At 38.2% G+C, this 19,527-nt stretch overlaps 1 protein-coding gene across 2 annotated transcripts in view; it reads right to left on the bottom strand.

Annotated features, from left to right (window-relative positions):
* The window catches only part of MGAT5 (alpha-1,6-mannosylglycoprotein 6-beta-N-acetylglucosaminyltransferase), a 130,516-nt gene that overhangs the window by 108,521 nt on the left and 2,468 nt on the right, over window positions 1-19,527 (bottom strand). The window contains exon 1 of one of the 2 annotated variants that reach the window (XM_035897876.1): window positions 12,784-13,125. The exons of the other annotated variant lie outside the window; for it this stretch is intronic. The gene's annotated coding sequence lies outside the window, so the exon portion shown is untranslated. Of the gene's footprint in view, window positions 1-12,783; window positions 13,126-19,527 lie in introns of those variants that run through there. 2 annotated transcript variants of the gene reach the window in all.

Below are 19,527 nucleotides of genomic sequence, written 5' to 3'. Positions count from 1 at the left end.
CATTTCAAAACCAGGTAAATAAAGAGCAGAAAGCTGAAGCTCTGAGATTTACACAATATTCAGATGGGCTGTATACAGATAATTAAATAAGTTTGCCAAATCTTTACAGCTTCAGCTTTTTCAGATTTAGAAAACTTTCACAAATTAATCAAGGTCTGCAAATATTTGATATTATTTATTTCTATATTGTGGGAGCAAATAAAACCCACAAGTGATATACAGAAACTGGAGAGGAAAGAGGAAGATGAGAAGGAAGACGACACGGGCAGTTGTTAAGACAGTTCTGAAGGACTGAAGGAAGCACAGAAAGCCTCAGTGACAGAGAATGCTCCATCTACCCCAACAGCTGTTTGATGAGCGGTAGCTGAATCAGTTTCTTCCCTGAAAGCACCATAAATAACTCTCAAGGGTTGGTGTGGAAGGCAACAGGAAGGAAAAGGGGGGGGGGAAGATAAAAACCACACTGATCTGCAGAACTGCAAAATTTGTCTTGACTTGCGTGGGAGAACTCTTGGGAGTTAGTTGCTCTCTTTCTCTGTTAACACTGCCCACAGAACTGCAGCCTTTTCTGCTTTCAGGAGACAAGAGCATGATTATAACTGTGTGTGCTAGGATGCAGGGCTGTCACGTAAGGCATGACATCGCCCATGCGAATGCAACATCCTCCTACTCCCCTCCCTTTCACTTCAGCCCTCATTACCAATGAGACGGAGACCTCACCAAGCCGTCATGGGAATCTTCTGTGTAACAACAATAGAAGAGGTTTCAGTATCCAAAGAACGTATTGTGAGAGCTCTTTTGAGGCCGTAAATCTTGGGGCAGGGGGGGCCCCACAGAAATTTACATCAAGCTCAGTCCGATATATGCCCTTTCACTTAGAAGGACAAAACCTACTCAAATTAGCATGCCACATCAGCAACAAAACCAGTTCGAGCAGTATTTTCAATAAAACATAGTATTAGTCATACATATTACACTACTAGTGCAAATTCTTGCTTCTTCACCTTGCTTTCACTTCCCATCAAAAGGCATGCAACAAAAAGGAAACGAAATAGCTATAGGAGCTACAATCCTACATATATAACACACTGACGTTCAAGCTACAATAGCCTTTATTTTTCTGTTTCTTTACACTTTTTATGAAGTTTAATAAAAATTCACAAAGGTGACCTCATACATAGGACTGGTAAGCATTTTGGACTCAATCTGTAGAAACAGGTGACAAAAAGCTTACCTTCCAAATTAACACACAAACCAGATGGCAACCCCACACTAAGTGTGGAATTGAAGAACTAGGTTCTCTGCCATACGTTACAAGCACATGAAAGCAAATGCTAACAAGGAGAAAACATCTGGAACACAGTGTTTATATATGGAACACAGCTGTTGACTAAGCAAATGGAACTGTGAATTTGTATTTGTTAGTTTATCTATAGTCTGGCCTGCTATGCAAACAGCTACACAGCAACATGAAAACCCAGAAGGAAAGGCTCCAAACATTTTTGGGGCAACAGGTACGCCATGCTTTTCCATAACTCTTTTAGAGCGTGTGCAAAATTAACAACTTTAATGAAAAATTTACCCTCTGTTTAAGCATTAAAGAAAAATAGCACTTTTTAAATCCATGCACGCAGAAAATCATTATGTCAAAGAGAGCCACAGCACAAGGCAGTTTGCAATAAGCAAACAATCCTTTGCTTTTTCTGTACACTTTCCAGTTGTCATTCTAAAGCAAAACAGGAAGAATTTAAGGACCTGCCAGTTTTCAGATGAAAATCCTATTCCTAACCAGGATTAGCTGGTAACCTAAAAATATCAACCGGTAATCTCCAAAAGTCGTAAGTTCATGTACCCCACAAAGTCCTATACCAATCACTAACTAAAAGAAATTAGGTCAGAATGCAAATCAGATCACACTAGAGTGGCATCAATCTTATTTCAGAGCTGTCATGCTTTAAATCTTTTATAGTTTCCACATAAATTATTAAAACCAGAGGAGATCTTTCTATGAACAGAGACTAACCGAAAGTGACATTCCAGTTTAATGTTACAGTTTTAAAAAGGCATATCAAAAAGTTTATCTTCAGTCACTTAAGACAGCCTGTAAATGTAACCTCTGTCAAGCAAACAAACAAAAGCTATCTACCCAGCTGCTTTAGGGTTTCCTTAAAATGATCTGAGATCAGGTGGCAGTACTTGACCCTGCAATCTGACAATAGAGTTTCTTTCTTGACCAAATTCTGTGCCTACTTTCTAGCAGATTGACATACCCTACCCACAAAACCAGAGAAGCTGTTCCTATTTCAATTCCACACATCTACAATCTCATCTCACAGATGAGCTGCATACTGGAACTTGAGAGATGTACTATATGACTCAGCCACTGGCCTGCTATACCTGTACCTTCCCACATCTTATTTGCTCTATATAAAATATAATAAACAGCATATAATCTTTGAAATTTATTGACGTAAACCATGCAAAAATCATTGATAACTGTAGGGCTGTGGCAGTTGGAGCTGGCATTACTGTCTGTATCAACAGAGTTGGACCTCAAATCTGTTAAAATAAATCAGTGTGAAGTTTTAGCCTCAAAGAGTTCAGTTCCACTTAACTGGAATTTACAACAACAGACACCCTGTACAAAAGCTTCCAGTGTCATTTACCAACAGACACATTATCTGCTTATTATTACAACCTGCTACTGTAAAGTACTGAGACTTTTTATTATATTATCAATTGATAAAATCTTATTGAGTGATAAATATCAAGTGATTGATCAATTGGTCAAATGATTGATGCAAATGACTTTCTGTACTATAGCCTAGTTTCCTTTTCACAATGCCAACAGCCTTCTGAGATGCAGACTTCAGGATCTTACCTACACATAAAGTATTTGAGCATATTACAGTAATTTGCATCTGGAAATCATCAGCTGCACTATTACAGAAGTGGCCACTTCAGCTTATGCTGTTATGCTCCAGATCTTGACTGACTGCCACTTGGGCAAAAGAACACAAAGATTCAGAGAAAGCATCTCATTGGTACTGTGTTCCCAGAAGCGGCATCACTGACTTACTGACAATTATCACCATTGCACCTATTGCTTTTAAACTTGGTACAGGACATTGACGGACACTGCTGACGAGGAGAGGCAGGTAGTAGCTATGACCAGAAAAAAGTTTCAGCTACAGCTTTTAGATATAGGCTGTCTCTTTCCATAATGAGAAGCAGCATGCTATCCAAGTCCTATGACATCTTCAACTATAAAATTCACACTTTATCTACAAACTTGTCACCAAAACCAAGCCAACTTGATAACTAATGACAGCAAGACAGTTTAACACTCTTATTTTGACTAATTTTACGGTGACATTTATGAGCTGTAATGAGCTACACGAATCAGTGGCATAAACCTACTTAACACATAATGCACTACAGGGCAAAATAAGTGGTTTGGCTGCTAATTAAACAATACTTTAATTTTTTGCCATGCAGAATAAACCTCTTATTAAATATCATCATTTTTGACTTGTTATATAACAAATTTCTGTCTATCCCTGGCTGAGTTACAATAAACAATCACAAGTCTATAGACTGGCAATTCCTTTGGGAAGGGACATTTATTGACTGCAGTTTCAGAAAATACAGAAAATGTCATGAGAAAAGCCAAGCAAAATCTTCACTCCTCACAAAGAACCACAACAAACACCCAAAACAAACAAAAAAAATCCCAAAACCCTAACCAATGATTTAACCGGTGGCTACTGCCTCATCTTTGCTAGCAGACACAAGCTCCCTTTCCTCATGTGCTCTGAGCCCATCAGAAACTAAAGTATTGTCAGCGTAACCTAGAACATGAACAAATGCTCTGCAAACACAGGGTGCAACCAGAAGACACAGTTCTCCTTCTGCTTGGGTCAATATCAGTTGTGCAAATTGCAGTGAACAAGCAGGAGGTTTGACTTTGTTCTGTTTTTTTCTCCCTTGAACCATCTCTGCTAATCTAATCTGCAGTCCTCAGTCATTCTGGATCAAGAGAAATGCAAATATCTTCTTGGGAACCCAAACTCACAGGCATATAATATCACACCGCTTAACTCTGAGCATGCCGACAAACCAATTTTGCATATTCTTGTTACAGGCAATGTAGAGAAATCTGACTTCTCTTCATATCACGATCTAGTAGTGCTGCATAAAAACCAAACAAACACTGCTATGAAGACACTAGAATTAGCTTCAAGCTCCCTCGTGATAGGATATTATAGATATGAGAGGATAAAGCAAACAAAAACAGCCAACACAAACTGAGTGTGAATGCAAGGTGCAATGAAGCTCTGTGTGACCCAACTTACATAGCCTGTCATGGAAAACAGAAGTGCGAGGCCTTCTTCCTAACAAAATGGACTGACAAAAAGGTTTTCCAGGACAGTTACATTTCCTTGCTGCCAGAGCTCTCCTGCTTGGCTTTTCACTCATGTTCAAAAACTAGAGGAGAATTTCCACAGAAAGAGTTAAACTTACATCTTTTCCTCTTCTCTCCCCACCTCCTCCGGGGCTACAGATAAATCATAAAAGCTTAGGCAACTATAAAAGCCATCAACAAAAGACAGAGAGGAATACAATTAAATAAACCCAGTAATGTAAAACCCAGGGCAGGCAATTGAACACTGTATCCCAGGGTTGATTTCAATATAAGCAAGGTAGCGAGAGCATCATGTTACAATCTAAGCCTCAAGAGCAAGTTTCTTTAGACGCTCATATCAAAACATTCATTTTCTAATGCAGGAAAATAAAGCAGCCCAAAGGTCCAGCTGAAATATGGCTCTTCTAGTAACCATCTAACATTTGTTCACTGTTAAAAGCTTGACCCACATTGTTAATGCTTATAATGTTACAAAGCATTAGGCCTCCATGACTTGCTTACCTCATTTTGGTAATGGGTACCACAAGAGTAATGTTTCTCTTCAAAAAAAGAAGAAACTTCTAAAATATCTTGTCAGCTCTACCCAAATTAGTATTCTTCAAAAGGATCACAGAGATTTTCATTAAAGTTCCGGAAGAGTACAGGTCCTGTGATCCTACAGCTACTACTTATGGGTTTACCCTTGAAGAAAGTACTGCCAGTGACAGAGCAACTGAGTGGGATAACTCTAAAACAACCCTAACATTTCCCAGTAGTTACATCATATTTGTTATGAATCAAAACCATTTTACTAATGCTAATGTCAGAATTCTCGTTTGACACAAAATCCGCAGAACTTTGTTACCACAACTGTGAAGCATTAATTAGACCTTCAGTACTCTAACAGCTTTCTGATCGGCAATACTTAAAGGACTGCTTTTACAAAGCATGGATGCTCCTTAATAAGAGGTCAAATGAGTCAACTTACAAAGACCAGCTAATCAAATATGTGCCAATATCCTGAAAACATATGAGTGGATGTGTGCCAGCCCTATTTCAAAGAAAGCTACTGTGGAAGTCATAACTAAGTCTTCCTCCTAATCACAAACATGCAACTTTCTTTACTCCTGGAAATGTGTATTCAGAATTTAAGGGTGGGGGAAGAAGGAGATGAAAAAAACCATACATGACTATTTTCTGCCAAGGGCAAAACCATCAGGAGTTCTAAAAAGGACTGGGATGACTGAACATTTTAGAGGAGGACGTTCAAAGCATATTCGGCAAAAATCCACTAAGAACTCAGAAGTCAAAGGGAACATCCACAACTGTGATAAATGCTCCATTTAAAAAAATAATAATCAGGGCAACTACAGAGGAAAGAACGCACACACATAAGGGAATAGGACCAGACAGAAGAAAATAGTTGGGAGAATATCAAGATCTTTAGATTCAAATTGGAAAACAGATTTGCTTCACCTTCTCTCATTTCTCTTGAACTGTTATTAACCTGTAATGTATTTTGCATCTTTGTAGTAATGCTCTTTCAGAACCAATGTTTAAATTAACTAGGATTTACCAAATGCTTTAAGTACATAATCTAATGTTAGATAGCTATTCCAAAGTAAAGTTAGTGGGTAGTTACTGTTTAGTGGGTAGTTAACATTAGTGGGTAGTTTTGCCATACTCATAATTAAGGCTGGGGGGGAAGGCTTTTTTGTAACTAAAACAAAGAATAGTGAGGTTTTATCTACGTATTTCTTTGAAGGTCATCATAATAGGCCATAACAAAATAATTTTGATCACCTAGGTTAAAATCTGATGAATTGTAAATAAAGATCACAACTGCTTGTATCTGAGCCGAAGTACTTATGCTGGGGAAAAAAGTATACATCCACCATCTGGTGCACAGTAATTATAGAAATTAAAACCGCATTTCTGTGGCCTGCCTTTAACAATTTTTACTGATACAGTAATACTTGATCTTCTTAGGGAACATAATCTAAACTCATGCTGGTAGATCATCATAGGACTATCCACTGTATGGCGTAAGCAGTTCATTAAGCTGGGATCTTTAAAAACACTTGCTTGCTCCCTAGTAATAACGGAAACAGTTTCTGCAGTTTTACGTCATGCCGTTAAATTTAATCCACAGTCAAGGCAAGTTAATTTCACACCTGCTGAGCGATATCCTGATGGATGGCACCACAGCAGGTCATTAATTTTCTTTCCTTTTGATTAATTTCACGCCATACACTGGCCACAGTCTTTTGAGTTACGATGTCTGAGCTCAATGCTTAATTCCTGTAAAGGACTAAATCGTTTTTTGACTGCTTGCCAAAATGCAAAGAACCCAGATGTGACAGAAGTGAAAGGAAGATTCACTAGGCTTGGCATTGAACTCTGACACTGCTACAGGTGTGGCAGGACACTCTCACTCAGCAGTATATTTTAAGTGCGTTCCTTCTTGAGCATAGCCTTAAAGCAAAAATTCTGGATACTCCTTACTTTTGAGGTATTGCTTATAAAAAAATTCTGCAGCATCAGTGGAGCCGATAGCAGTGACTACTGAAACAACTGAGAAGTTAAAAATTAGCCTTTTTTTGCCACAGAAACCCTCCCACCATTTAGTTACTGACTTTACACCCAATAAAGTATAAAGATACCTAATAAGGTATAAAGATTTACCAACACTACCGTATCTCCTGTTTTCAGATAAAAATCAAGATTACATGGGGTGAAAGAAGGGGACGGGAAAGGTAACCTTCAGAGATGACAACAGCAGCCACTGTGGCCACTACTGCACAAGGGGAAGTTGCAAGCCCCAGAACTGTTGGGGAACAGGCTAATCTCACCCCACACTTCTCATCCTACTGCTCCAAGGCACGCACTCTCACACCGGCCTTGTGCTAGACGTGTCAGATCAACAGTTCCCTCGATGAGCTGATTCAGATCGCAAAACCAAAAGAAGCCTTTTCCTGACATTGGTTTTCCGCTTGGTTTGCAAACCAAGCTGTCTAACAGATGGGGCAGGTGCGTATCGGGGTTAGTGAAAACGAAAATGAGAAATGGTATCTTTTGGTAGCAAAGAGCTGTTTAGTTTACCTTTCATTCCCCTTTCAGGGAGTGATTCAAAGCTTTGTCCTCTGTATTGACTATGGAAGGACCTGACGTTCCTAAACTCAAATTAGTGTGTGTTTTTATCCCTTCTTTTCCTTTTCTCCACGCTCCCCAATATCCTGCAGCACAGCTAGTATTAAGGAACCATTAGTGCTTGTAATTCATTCAAAGCTTTGTCTTTTGTTCTTACTTCCCAGTAGTGCTTCCCGATATAGTATGAGCAAATTTTTAGTCTCTTCCTAATCATGAAGAATAATAATTTAGAAAACAAAAAAATCGGTTGTGCTTACCAGCAGCCATTTTTGGTAACAGAAGCCACTGCAGTGAAACTGAAATAGTGGAGAGAATGAAGGGGAAAACGGTTCTGTGATTCAATAAGTGTAAACCACAAACAACACGTGATTCGGTATGCACGGCTTAAATTTCTGAACGTGACAGGCAGAGGCCAGGAAGACATGAGCTATTCTGGATCCATCTGTGCCAGCTGTCTTCTCCAACCAGAAGTCATTGCCTCCTCACATCTGCCCACAGACTTAAACTGAGTGTTCCCTAGACATTTCAGTCAAAATAAGTTGGGCAAGAAGTAATTTGCTATTTTAACTACAAAGCTGGTCTGGTTATTTTGATTAGCATAGTTCAGACAGTATAAACTGGCCTTTCCATCAAGACGGCAGGAATCTTTTCTACCATCGTTCTGTTGTCCTCTTCTGGTTCAGCATACTGACACTGTGACTTACTATCAAATACTTGATCAAAGGCTCCGCATAAAGCTTGAGTGGATGCTCATTTGATGTTTATTATAATGGTTACCTGTTTATTTGCCAACATGCAGTTTTCAGCATGAACTGAAAAATTTTACTGTCAACTCCTATAAAGAACTTAACTACAGGATGAACTAGAAGCTAGATTAACAGGATTTAGCTGCTGAATGGAAAGTCAAAGTAAATTATCTCAATCATCAGAAGTTGCAAGCTGGATTTTTTGGACACAACTCCCATTGCTGGCAACCAATTACGCCAATTCTGACAGTCAGGAGCATCAAATGAAGAGCTACAGTATGAACATTCTTTACAGCAGTATGTACTTTTTCCTCATCATTGCATGGTTCCCATTATGAATGGGATGAACATTTCAGTCCTTTCCCCAATTACTCAAAACAGAGTATAAAAAAAATAGTTTGATGTCTACATTTTTGGATGTTTACAGGACACATAGGTGCACTTTCCTTTGTGTCTCAGCTCTAAAGGGCTGCTGAAGAAGCCATTCCCTTTCTACTTAAAAACCTCTCTGTAGCTGTTATCTCTCAGGACTCCTTCTCTTACCGAAGCATGCAATCATTCTCCTCTTTCCTCAGTCTGGCCTTCTTCAGATTCTTCCAGCTGGTGCTTCAGGAAAGAACAACAACAACAAAAAAGAACACCAACCAAACCCATAACTAAGTCACACAGGCCATAGCCCTCAAACTCTTACAACTTCCTCTCCTTCCCTGAAAAGGGTGGTATTTTCAAAGAGGAGAAACTTAACGTTCCTGTATATCATTTGAAACCAGAAAACAAAAGAACCCCAACTCTCATGCAAGGTCTTAAGTGTTTTTTTCTCCATCTCACACACATAATAAAAGAATTAAGGTGAAATTTCCCCTAAGTGCATAGATTAATGCTTACAAGATCCCTTTAATTGTTAGAGCAATTTGTAAACTAAAACCAAAGTGCAATAAAGAATGAATTTTAAATTGCTATATGTTTGCATATATTCATTATGCACGTCACCATATGTCAGGCAGAATCTCTGAAGGTAAATCTCAAATCAGTGATTACCACTGAAGCAACATGATGGAGAATAAAGTAGACAAGTAATATATTTAGCTTCATCCTATCTTTGTCCCTGGAGAAAAGTGTTCCTTCTAGTGTGAGAAGGGGAGGAGAAAAAATCCTTATGTGGTGTGTTAAAAAAAAAAAAAAACCAAACCAACCACACACTAGAAAATGAAGGCATGTTTTTCCCCAACACTGATGACCCACTTTAAACAGTGTTATATAACTATAAAATGAGATTATATTTGCCTTGCCATGGAATTAATCTTATGTTTTTCAGTCTGAAGCAAATCAGAGGGCTATTTTCCTCACCTGCCTACCACAGTCTTCTAAACTTTCTCAGTTTAAGTAATTCTGTCTCTCTCCATCTTTTCAAATCAATAAAAAGACAAATCTGGTCAGGAAATTTTGCACTTGGCTTAACTGTGCAAGGTTTGTATAATCTAAAACTATGTAGCTATGTTTAATACCTGTTACCCTCTTCTTATATTTTCATCAGTCCTGGAACCCTGGAATTCCACTATGCATGCTCTTTGGCATGTTCTCAAGCATGCACACTGAGCCTTACTCCCTCCAGTGCTGGGAACACAAGTCAGTTTCTTAGAAAACTTTAGTACAAACTAAAGCATTGTCATCAAATGAGATCCAGAAATGGATCCACTTCAGTATGCATCCTCTAAAAGGGCACATAAAACAACATTAGCAAATCTCTTTGCCACTGCACTAGAAACCAGCCTAGATGTTATTCATAGTTGTGTGGATGGAAGAGGAGAAAAGAAAAACAGGTCCCTTTAGCAGAAAATTTTGCAGTGTACAACTAAAAGCTCCTTCACACACTACAGAGATTAATATGATTTGAAAACACCACACATGTACAACAAAGTATCCATATATTTGTCAAATATTATCTGAATCACAGGGACGAGATTTCTAAGGCAGCTAAATCACACTTCCATTCAAACACATTAGCTTAGTTATCCAGTTAGTTCTCTAGTGTTTCAACAGGATAAATGCATTATAAGCAATATAAACGTAAGCATCAAGGCTTCCTTCCTCCTTCCCCCCAACATAAAAAAAAAAAAAAAGGCTCTAAAAATATCTCTAGTTATAGTAAGTGGTGCCATTAACAGCTGAAAATCAGCTGCTAAGGCTATAATCTAGGTAACATCTTTCCACTGTAGCTGCATCCTAAACTCTAGCCAACAACTACAGCAGGGCATGTGTTACTGCAAACCTTTTTAGCACCCTAAACCTAAATGGTTTCTGAAATCAGAAAGGAAATTCGATAGGCATTATTGTCCATCTCTAGAATGGTGACAGTGAAAAACTGTATTTTGAGCTAACGGGAAAATTAGGAGACTTCTCAGGAGAAACACAGTGATAGAAGGCTTGCCTCAAAAGCAGCTTCCATTAGTAGCAAGGGTGACATTTGGTTGCAGTATACCATACACTCTACCTAATATTTAATTAGGTGAAGAGCTCTTAGAAGACACTTGGTATCAAAAGTGCAAGCCCAGTACAATTATTTCTACTTGCTGATTTTCTTCTGGACCTCCAGAACATGTTCAGCATCCATTCACCCAGCTTGCATCAGGAAATATCTTCCCAGAACCAAGTTCATGCTAGCTAGGTAAAGGCACAAGACGTAATAACAACCCACAACTCTAAGACATGAATACTCATCTATAAATATGTACAAAAAAAAAAAAAGCATTCAGACAATCTTTTTGAAAGTTATTACAATCCAGCAGATAATGTAAATGCATATAAGGCTGCCAAAAAGATCACTTACAGCTCTGAGCAGAATTTAAATGGTCTTGAAACAGTACTGTAGTACTAGCAGAGAGGAAAAGAGAGACCACTATACTGACACTACCACAGCTGAATGGATTTCTTTACTGTTTAGTCATAGCTAATGAAGAGAAAAAAAGGCAGAGGAACAGATTTTGTAATATTATGAAAATACTAATTCCTTTCTACTCACTGGGGAAATGTGCTGGCAAACACATCTTTAAAAGATAAGTTGGTACAAAAAGCCTTTCTCTTTTAGACTCTATATCACTGGGCTACATTGATTTATCTTTGTAACAGCCAGGATTTGACAGATAACCTGCAGATAACTATTTAAGGCATTATCTTAAGCACATTTCAACATCCAGAGCAGTCCATTTGGTTTGTAAGCTACAACCACAAGGATCCAACACAGACTACCCTACCACTGTATCATATCTTAGCTTACTGGCTTACACCTCTGTTCCACTGCAGAAAGTAGATAAACCTGTATTTGAGCCACATGCATGCAGAGGATAACAGTATCTCTAATTAGAGGCAGGGAAAAAACAAACCCCAACAGTAGTCAGTCACTCGAGTTCATTAGGTCTGGTCTTAAAGAGAACTGTTCGTGCTAATAGCCTGACAAAAGAAAGAATGTATTTATTCAACAACATTTCCCTCTCTATTTCAGAGGGATATGATATTTCTTTCTACAGCTTTGTATCGCTCAATAGCTTCCAGGCTTTACTCCAACTTAGGCTGCTGTTTTAACGCTGAGTTTGGACTCAACACATGACTTGATGTTTAAGTCTGAAGAATGCTTTGGAAATAATCTCTATGCTCTTATAGTACCTATCTCAATCCAAAATTATTACTGCATACACTTATTTTGGCATATGACTTTTGAGTGGCTTTCATTTATTTTCCAAACCTTAGAAAATACCTCTCCCATTAACTGCATTGTTCCTGCTCTTCATAATCAAGTCTGCTTTACATTAGAGAGCAGTACCCAACCAGTTAATTTTAATGACTCCGTAAGAACTTCACCATCGCTATCACCAGATCTTCCTCTACCTATCATCCTGTAAGATGCTTTAGAATTGGAATGATTTTTCCTTCCTTTAGTTTAAAAAATAAAAAGTAACCCCAACTACTGCTTCAGGGCTCTAAGTATCTAGCTGCTACAACATTCACAGTGCCATATTAGACACCTAAAATCTGTATGCAATGAGAGTTGAAAGAGGGACTCAAAAAAGCCAGCTTACAAAAAAAGCATCTTAATTAGGAAAAGACAATAGTTAGCATGGATTTACCAAAAATTTCAGAAGACAGTATTCAAAAAGTTGTCTAAATTCAGATTTATTTGATGCCTTGTTCTGTTCAGCTTTCCTAAGTTCTAAATTGTCTCAGTGGTCTGTTAAAGTAGCAAACTTACATTTTCTCCATAATATTTTCATTTGTTTATCCTGGTTGGCTTTTTTTTCGGGGGGTATAACAACAGCCTTCTAAGAAATTCCTATACAAACATTCAGAATAATCAAGCCTAATATGTTATTGTAATAACATATTGAATATATTAGCAAAAATACAGAAGTCAATTCTGGTGTAAATAAACCCCAGGGAAGAAAAGTCTGCAGATCCAGACAAACTACAGGACACTCAGCAATCGCTCACCTCTTCAATGTGCTATTTTCATTTTCTGTAGATTCAAAGCTTGTGCAACATGGGCAGAGAGTCAGACCTTCAGTAAAAATGGCCTCAATCATTACAGACAGTTGCTTGAGGTCATTTGAAAAAGCCACATCAGAAAAAAGACAAGAAAGAGGATCTGTGTGAAAGAGGTATTGATGTGAAAGAGGTAAAGATGCAAGATCAACTGGCCTTCTGAAGGCATGCAATCCTTGCCTGAAATTATCTGTTTTGATAATTAGGTGGTGAGTGATCCAACAGAAAGGTTCTAGTTCATCTTGTATCTATTATTAGTTGGTTATAACAAAGACTCACCAAAATTGCACATACATCATTCAGAGACTTCATCAACTTTGACTTAATTTTACAGAAAAAAATCCATCCAGGTTTGCTGGGTGGGTTGGGCGAGATGAGGAGTTCTGCTTCAGTCCAATTCTAGAAGTCAATGAGTTCAGTAAATAAGTACATTTCCTAAATGATGTAATAAAGAAGCAGGTTACACAAACATGAGAAAGAATTTCAGAAGTACACTTTGGGGGATGGGAAGGAATGCATGAGGTAAAGCTTAAATGTAATGTATATGAAAAAATTTCAAGTCATATGATAAAATCTCATCCTTGAAGATTAGATGCTTGGAGAAAAAAGGCATTCAGAAGTCTGGATTAAGAAGATGATTTTGCTTCTTTCTGAGCACAGCAGAGGATACTCAAAAAACTTCTCACACATAACTGAAATCTAGCTTGACCAACAAGAAAACAAAAAACCCAAACCCAAAATAAGCATACATAGAATTGAGACAGCTGAACTTTACCACATCTGCTAAATAAGATCCTATATTCACTAACATCTTCACAGTCTAGTGTAAGGCTGTTGCCAGTGCTGAGCAGAACTGAAAATACATATGCTGCCTGCTTATCTCCTGAAGGCCAAATGAAAAGAGAGCACAACATGATTAGCCCTTCAGTTTTTTTAGAATGTGGAAGAGCAGAGGCAGTGGTAATAGCAATAATTAAGTAGCAGTGACAAAGAAAACATGCTTCAAATTACACAAAATAGAGGAGGAAGGAGACAGACACAAGCCAACACGGAAAGAAAAATATGACCAAAACCCTGAAACCTATTACACAGTATTCTGGAGAATTTCTAACACTTGTCCCTATTTTTTTTTTTTAATTATTTTTAATAATTTTTACCACTCAAACACTAGTATGCTTCATGTGATATTCTGAAGAAATTTGTATAAGGAAAAAAAGACCTTAACAAAGTAATAAATTGGACAACTGTCAGCAGTGCACTCAGCCACACATACAAGCCAAGCAAAAAAAAAGTATGCTAATAACATTTGACAGATTTCTTCCTCCATTTGTCAAATGCAAGGATGACAGAGCTGGTCAATACAAAATAAACAACGAAAAGTTTTTAATCCTGCCTTTTTGTGGCCCTGACAAACACTTTTATCCTGAACAACAGGCTTGATGCCCACAGTATAGGGAAGGTGGACATGCTGAGTGCTGTAAGGTTCCTAGAGTAATCTCTGCAAAACTAAAATGCTGCATCAGCCGCCTTTTTAATAAAATGCCAAATTTTAGTTATTTAAAGAATAAGGTGGGTGGCTATTTAAAAATACTCTGTAACTTGTGAAAGGGCAAGAGTACACCTTCATTAAAAACTCTTTTCATAATACAGATCCAAAATCAATAGGGTGAAATCTGAGTTGTATATCAGGAATGTATATGGAGAGAAGGTTTTTTTGTTTGGTTGTTGTTTTTTCTTTTTTTTAAATTGGGATAAAAAACCATAAAAATGTACATTGATCGTACTTAAGTAAGTCTTTTCGGAAAAAAGACATTAATTTGCTAGATAAAACTGGGGCCATTTGACCTACTGGATGGAGCATTAACGAATATTAACCCTCTGTTAACCTAACATTTTACAGAGTAATAAGAACACAATCTTCTAAATTAGACTGATGTTTAAACACACTAAGCCAGCACAGCCACTGAAAAAAGCATCTTTATCCCTCTCCAACCTCCTTCCCCAACCTATATGACCAAAAGGTGAAGAGGGCTAGGGAATGTTGTCATTCCGAAACATGAACGGCCAAATGCCAGAAAGCCATTTACAGCCACAACAGTTTGTCAGCCAGTTCGCTGCACTGCCACATAAATGCACTAATAGCAAATGGGGAAAGTTAGGTGTGAGGGCAAGAGATTAGTATGAAGGCACAAATTTTATCGAACTGCAGTCTTTGTGAAGACCAGGAAGACTAATGACAGTCCCACGTAAAAGCACCAGCAAATGCTGGTGTTAACTCTCCTCTGATCAGAGCACAGAACATTTGATTAGCATAAGGTGCTATGAATTATAAAACGGCGTTATAAGATTACTGAGTTACACAGAGTATTCTGAACACCATATTGTGAAGTACCAGATTATCGGTTGGGCAACAGAATTCAGGTTTGCCATATCCAACAGGAACAATACTCAAAGGCAGAACAAGACTTGAGGTACAAACATTCTGAGTAGAGACAAAGACAATTCCAACAAACCAGAGTGCTAATGGTGGATGGGGAAAAAAAAAAAAAAAAATCAGTTGTTCAAATACACGGGATATTGGTTTACATTCTTTCAACCCCAAATTATGAGAAATTAGATTCTTCAGATCTTCATCCAACACCCCTTTTCAGGTCTAAGAAATGCAAAATTTATGTAGAATAGCTTTCCCCATATATTTAATTTATAATACTACTTTTCAAGTACAGCTTTTTTAAAAGGTATCTTTTTTTTCCATTTATAAGACTCACTGTTTTCTTTGCTCTAGATGTGGCCACATGCATGCCAATATCTTAGTATGTAAGAACGTGTTCTTAGGCATGTTTCAAGTAGCTTAGTCAATACCAGCATTCTTCTGTAACATCACACAGCGCACAAGCTATGCATCCGGTACATACAGAAACTACTATGTCAGGAAATGAATCAAGGTACAAAGACTTTAATAGAAGCTGAACAGAAGCTAAACCTGTTGCAAGCTTTTGCTCTGCATCAGCCAGTACAGCCCTCAAAGGAAAGTTTAAGTGCACACTTGGGCCTTACTGTACTAGTTTCAATATACAGATCCAGAGGTTTAAATAGCATCAACTCAAGAAGTGCTTAAGTAAACTGCAATATGCCTTTTACAGCAGTACAGAACTTTACCCACTGCACTTAAATTCTAATTACATCATTACAAAAATCCGTTCCTTTCACTACAGGCCAATGGCACACTGAAACTACTGCAGGTGACATACTGACAGCATTGAAACAACTGCTCGTTCACTGGACATTCAGCAGCCAGCACGGATCAACTAGTGAACTAAAATTCCAACCTCCCAGTGGGCAAGTCTTATTTTAACAGAATTTCACCTCAGCTGCTAGTAAGCAGTGATTTGTAATGGAGTCCAGCAGAGATGCCAAAACCTTAATCATCTTCCAGCCTGAAGCTCTTCCTTGCTCCCTCAAATATTCTTAAACTTAGCGTGGTGAGAATTTTGGTAAGACGGGTTAGGTGAAAGTTACTGTAAACTTTTCCTCAAAGGAATCATGCATTGTCCTATATGGGTATCAATCCAGAACCCAAGGACAGTCACTTAAGAGACTCAAATATTTCATAAAGGTCAACAACTGGGGCCATAAAGTGAGTTAGATAAGCTTCCCCAGAAGCTTCAAACCACCACGATCTAGATTCAGACATCTATTAAATCACTTCGTCACACACTCATGCAACTCAGTTTCATTTCTCACACCATTAAAAAGTCAGATGCTTTTATTTTGCTGATTATCCAATTGCTTGAACATATGACTGCCAAGCTACTGGAAAAAATCTGGGAAAGTGTTCCAACAAGAACTACAGACTACTATCTTATGTATAAGGACACTCTGTATTTCTCTTTCAAGAGAAGTTACGACATCAAAATAAAGAAATTTTTTTTTTCTAGAACTGACTTATAAATAAGCTCAACTGGTATCTAAGAAAACAGCTATTAGAAATAACAATCTAATATTTTAAAGTATAACCATAACATATTCATTTAACTTGATTACAGGCTCTTAAAATTGGACTAAGCATCCAGAACTGGTTGACTTTATCTATAGAAAAATAGCTGTTAGCTAGAGAAGAAAAACCACTGGAAGCATCTGCAGCATTCTCCTCCTGCATGCTTTTTTCCAGTCTAGTAAAGTAGCTGCATAACACAAATAGATGTTAAGTGTAAACAGAATGATACTGCATTTCACCATGTTCTTGGAGAATCAATAATACTGATTGAGAAACTGCACTTCATGAAGAGAAATAGAGGGAGGGAAACTGTTCATTTTTACAAGAACTTACAAAAACAAATCAATGTGCTAAGGAACTGATTGGAATAATGTAGCTTTAATAATCTGGTCAAATATCCTGTACAGTCTAGGCTGAGCTCTGAGTGGTAAAGATTGAGAAATCTTTGTGTCTTTTTTTCACCCTCTACAGAGTGTTCCACATCCTTTTCCTGTTCTGTCAGATCAGGAAACACAAACACTGATTTCACTGACAGAATCCTACCAAAATACAGGAGTGACAGTTCTTAATTAAATCTAAGGAGAAAGAAAACCATTAGATATTCTAATTTAGCTTTATGTCTATTCAAATTTAAAGCCCAATTTCTAAATTTAGTTTGACTTCCACACAGTTGAGTTCTTCAAAAGCCCCTATAGAACAATCCATTTTGTTCAGTCCTCCAAATATTTTTTCCAGATTTTTTCCTGATCTCTCTGCAACTTTTCTCTACAATCCCTGCAAGAGGCACATATTTTAACATTTCCTACCTTAAATTCCATCAACATACAGAGACTGAGAAATAGTTATTTTTCTGCTCCTAATCACTGCTTGTGAGTACACCTCAAAGACCTCCACCACCCGAGCATCAAATTGGGGCCTTACTTGGACTGCTTGCCCACTTGTTTTTTAAACATCTTACTGCTACCCAAGGAATAGCTATTCATTTTGCAGCCCCTCTTCCTGCCAAAATCATCTCTGAATCCACCGTATGCCTACCACTAGCCAAATGCATTTTTGTCAGGATTGTTAGAATGTTACAAAACCTCAGGTGCTGGAGTGTTCTGGAGGTGTCTCTGGATTTTTTTTATTTTTTTTTTTTTTTTGGTACGTGTGTACCTGTGCGTAGGTGAAGTAGGTGGGAAAGTTTGTATCCACATACAATGTATTAGTACCTACAGAGAACACTGTTATCAAGCTCCTTTAACTTTACTGCAGGAGTTTGCCAAATAGGTGTGAAAGTTTCTATGTTAAGAATATTACAGGTTTTTTCTAGGCATGAAATACATGTCTGCTTAGTTTCTCTTTTTTTCAGGGAGAAAGCTCCTTGTCAAGCGGCTCAGAAATTCCAAGATGAGGTAAGCAAACAAAGACACAGCAAGATAATACTCTATATTTTTAGGAAAAGGGGGCCCATTTTAACATGCGATTCATACCAAAGCAAGACAGAAAGAAAACTCATCCTAAGAATCAGAATGATGAAGATCTGGTTGTCGCTGTTTGCTGAATACTTCTAGACAGACTTGCCATTTTCCCTTTTTATTGCTAGTTTAATTATTAAAACCAGCAACTTCTAATTACATCTAGACAGAAATGGGCAATTCAAACCAACATTGGGAGAAATGAACTATTTCACCATTCATGTTACTTGGAGTAAGGCATTAGTACTGGAAGCATTTCTTTGAGGCAGAAATAGCCTTCACACTACAGTGTACGGAAACAGCATGGGACTGTCATTCTACAGTTAGGTCACGCAAACAGTTTCATTCAGGATTCAATACAATCATGTTACAATGTCTTGGTATAGAATGAATAAACGATGTCAAACCTGGATAACTACTAGGTTAGAAACATTTCTCACATTTATTCTAGGTTTTGGGTTTGTTTTTTTTAAACAAGCTTTTCAGAAAAAGTAATCAATTGGTACGTGTGATACAGCAGTCTAACGGTACAGCATAAAACTTTCTCAAGAGCAACTTAAAGGTAGTATTTTTACTCTTCTTAATCTACAACGTAGAAAATTAATGCACATACTGTACTTTAACAGGACCTATCAAGGAAGACTCATGGAAGTTATTTAAAAGCTTGTTAGGAAGTAGAAGACCTGTTCAAAGATTTTTGCTATGAATACCATATCAAAAATATTCAAAGTTTTGAACATGTAGACAAGTCTCCCATAACTGATACTGTCTCCCATAGCTCAAGAAGTGTGGGTTGGATGAGTGGACAGTGAGGTGGATCGAGAACTGGCTGAATGGCAGGGCTCAGAGGGTTCTGATCAGTGGGGCAGAGTCCAGTTGGAGGCTGGTAGTTAGTAGAGTTCCCCAGGGCTCAGTACTCGGCCCAGTCTTGTTCAACTTATTCATCAATGACCTGGACGAGGAGACAGAGCGTACCCTCAGCAAGTTCGCTGATGACACAAAACTGGGAGGAGTGGCTGATACGCCGGAAGGCTGCGCTGCCATTCAGCGGGACCTGGACAGGCTGGAGAGTTGGGCGGAGAAGAACCTGATGAAGTTCAGCAAAGGCAAGTGTCGAGTGCTGCACCTGGGGAGGTCAAACTACATGCACCAGTACAGGCTGGGGGCTGACCTGCTGGAAAGCAGCTCTGCCGAGAGGGACCTGGGAGTCCTGGTGGATGACAAGCTGACCATGAGCCA

The sequence above is a fragment of the Egretta garzetta genome, unplaced genomic scaffold (assembly GCF_000687185.1).
Source record: "Egretta garzetta isolate BGI_Z169 unplaced genomic scaffold, ASM68718v1 scaffold197, whole genome shotgun sequence".
Classification (NCBI taxonomy): domain Eukaryota; kingdom Metazoa; phylum Chordata; class Aves; order Pelecaniformes; family Ardeidae; genus Egretta; species Egretta garzetta.
This window is presented reverse-complemented; position numbering and strand designations above follow the sequence as displayed.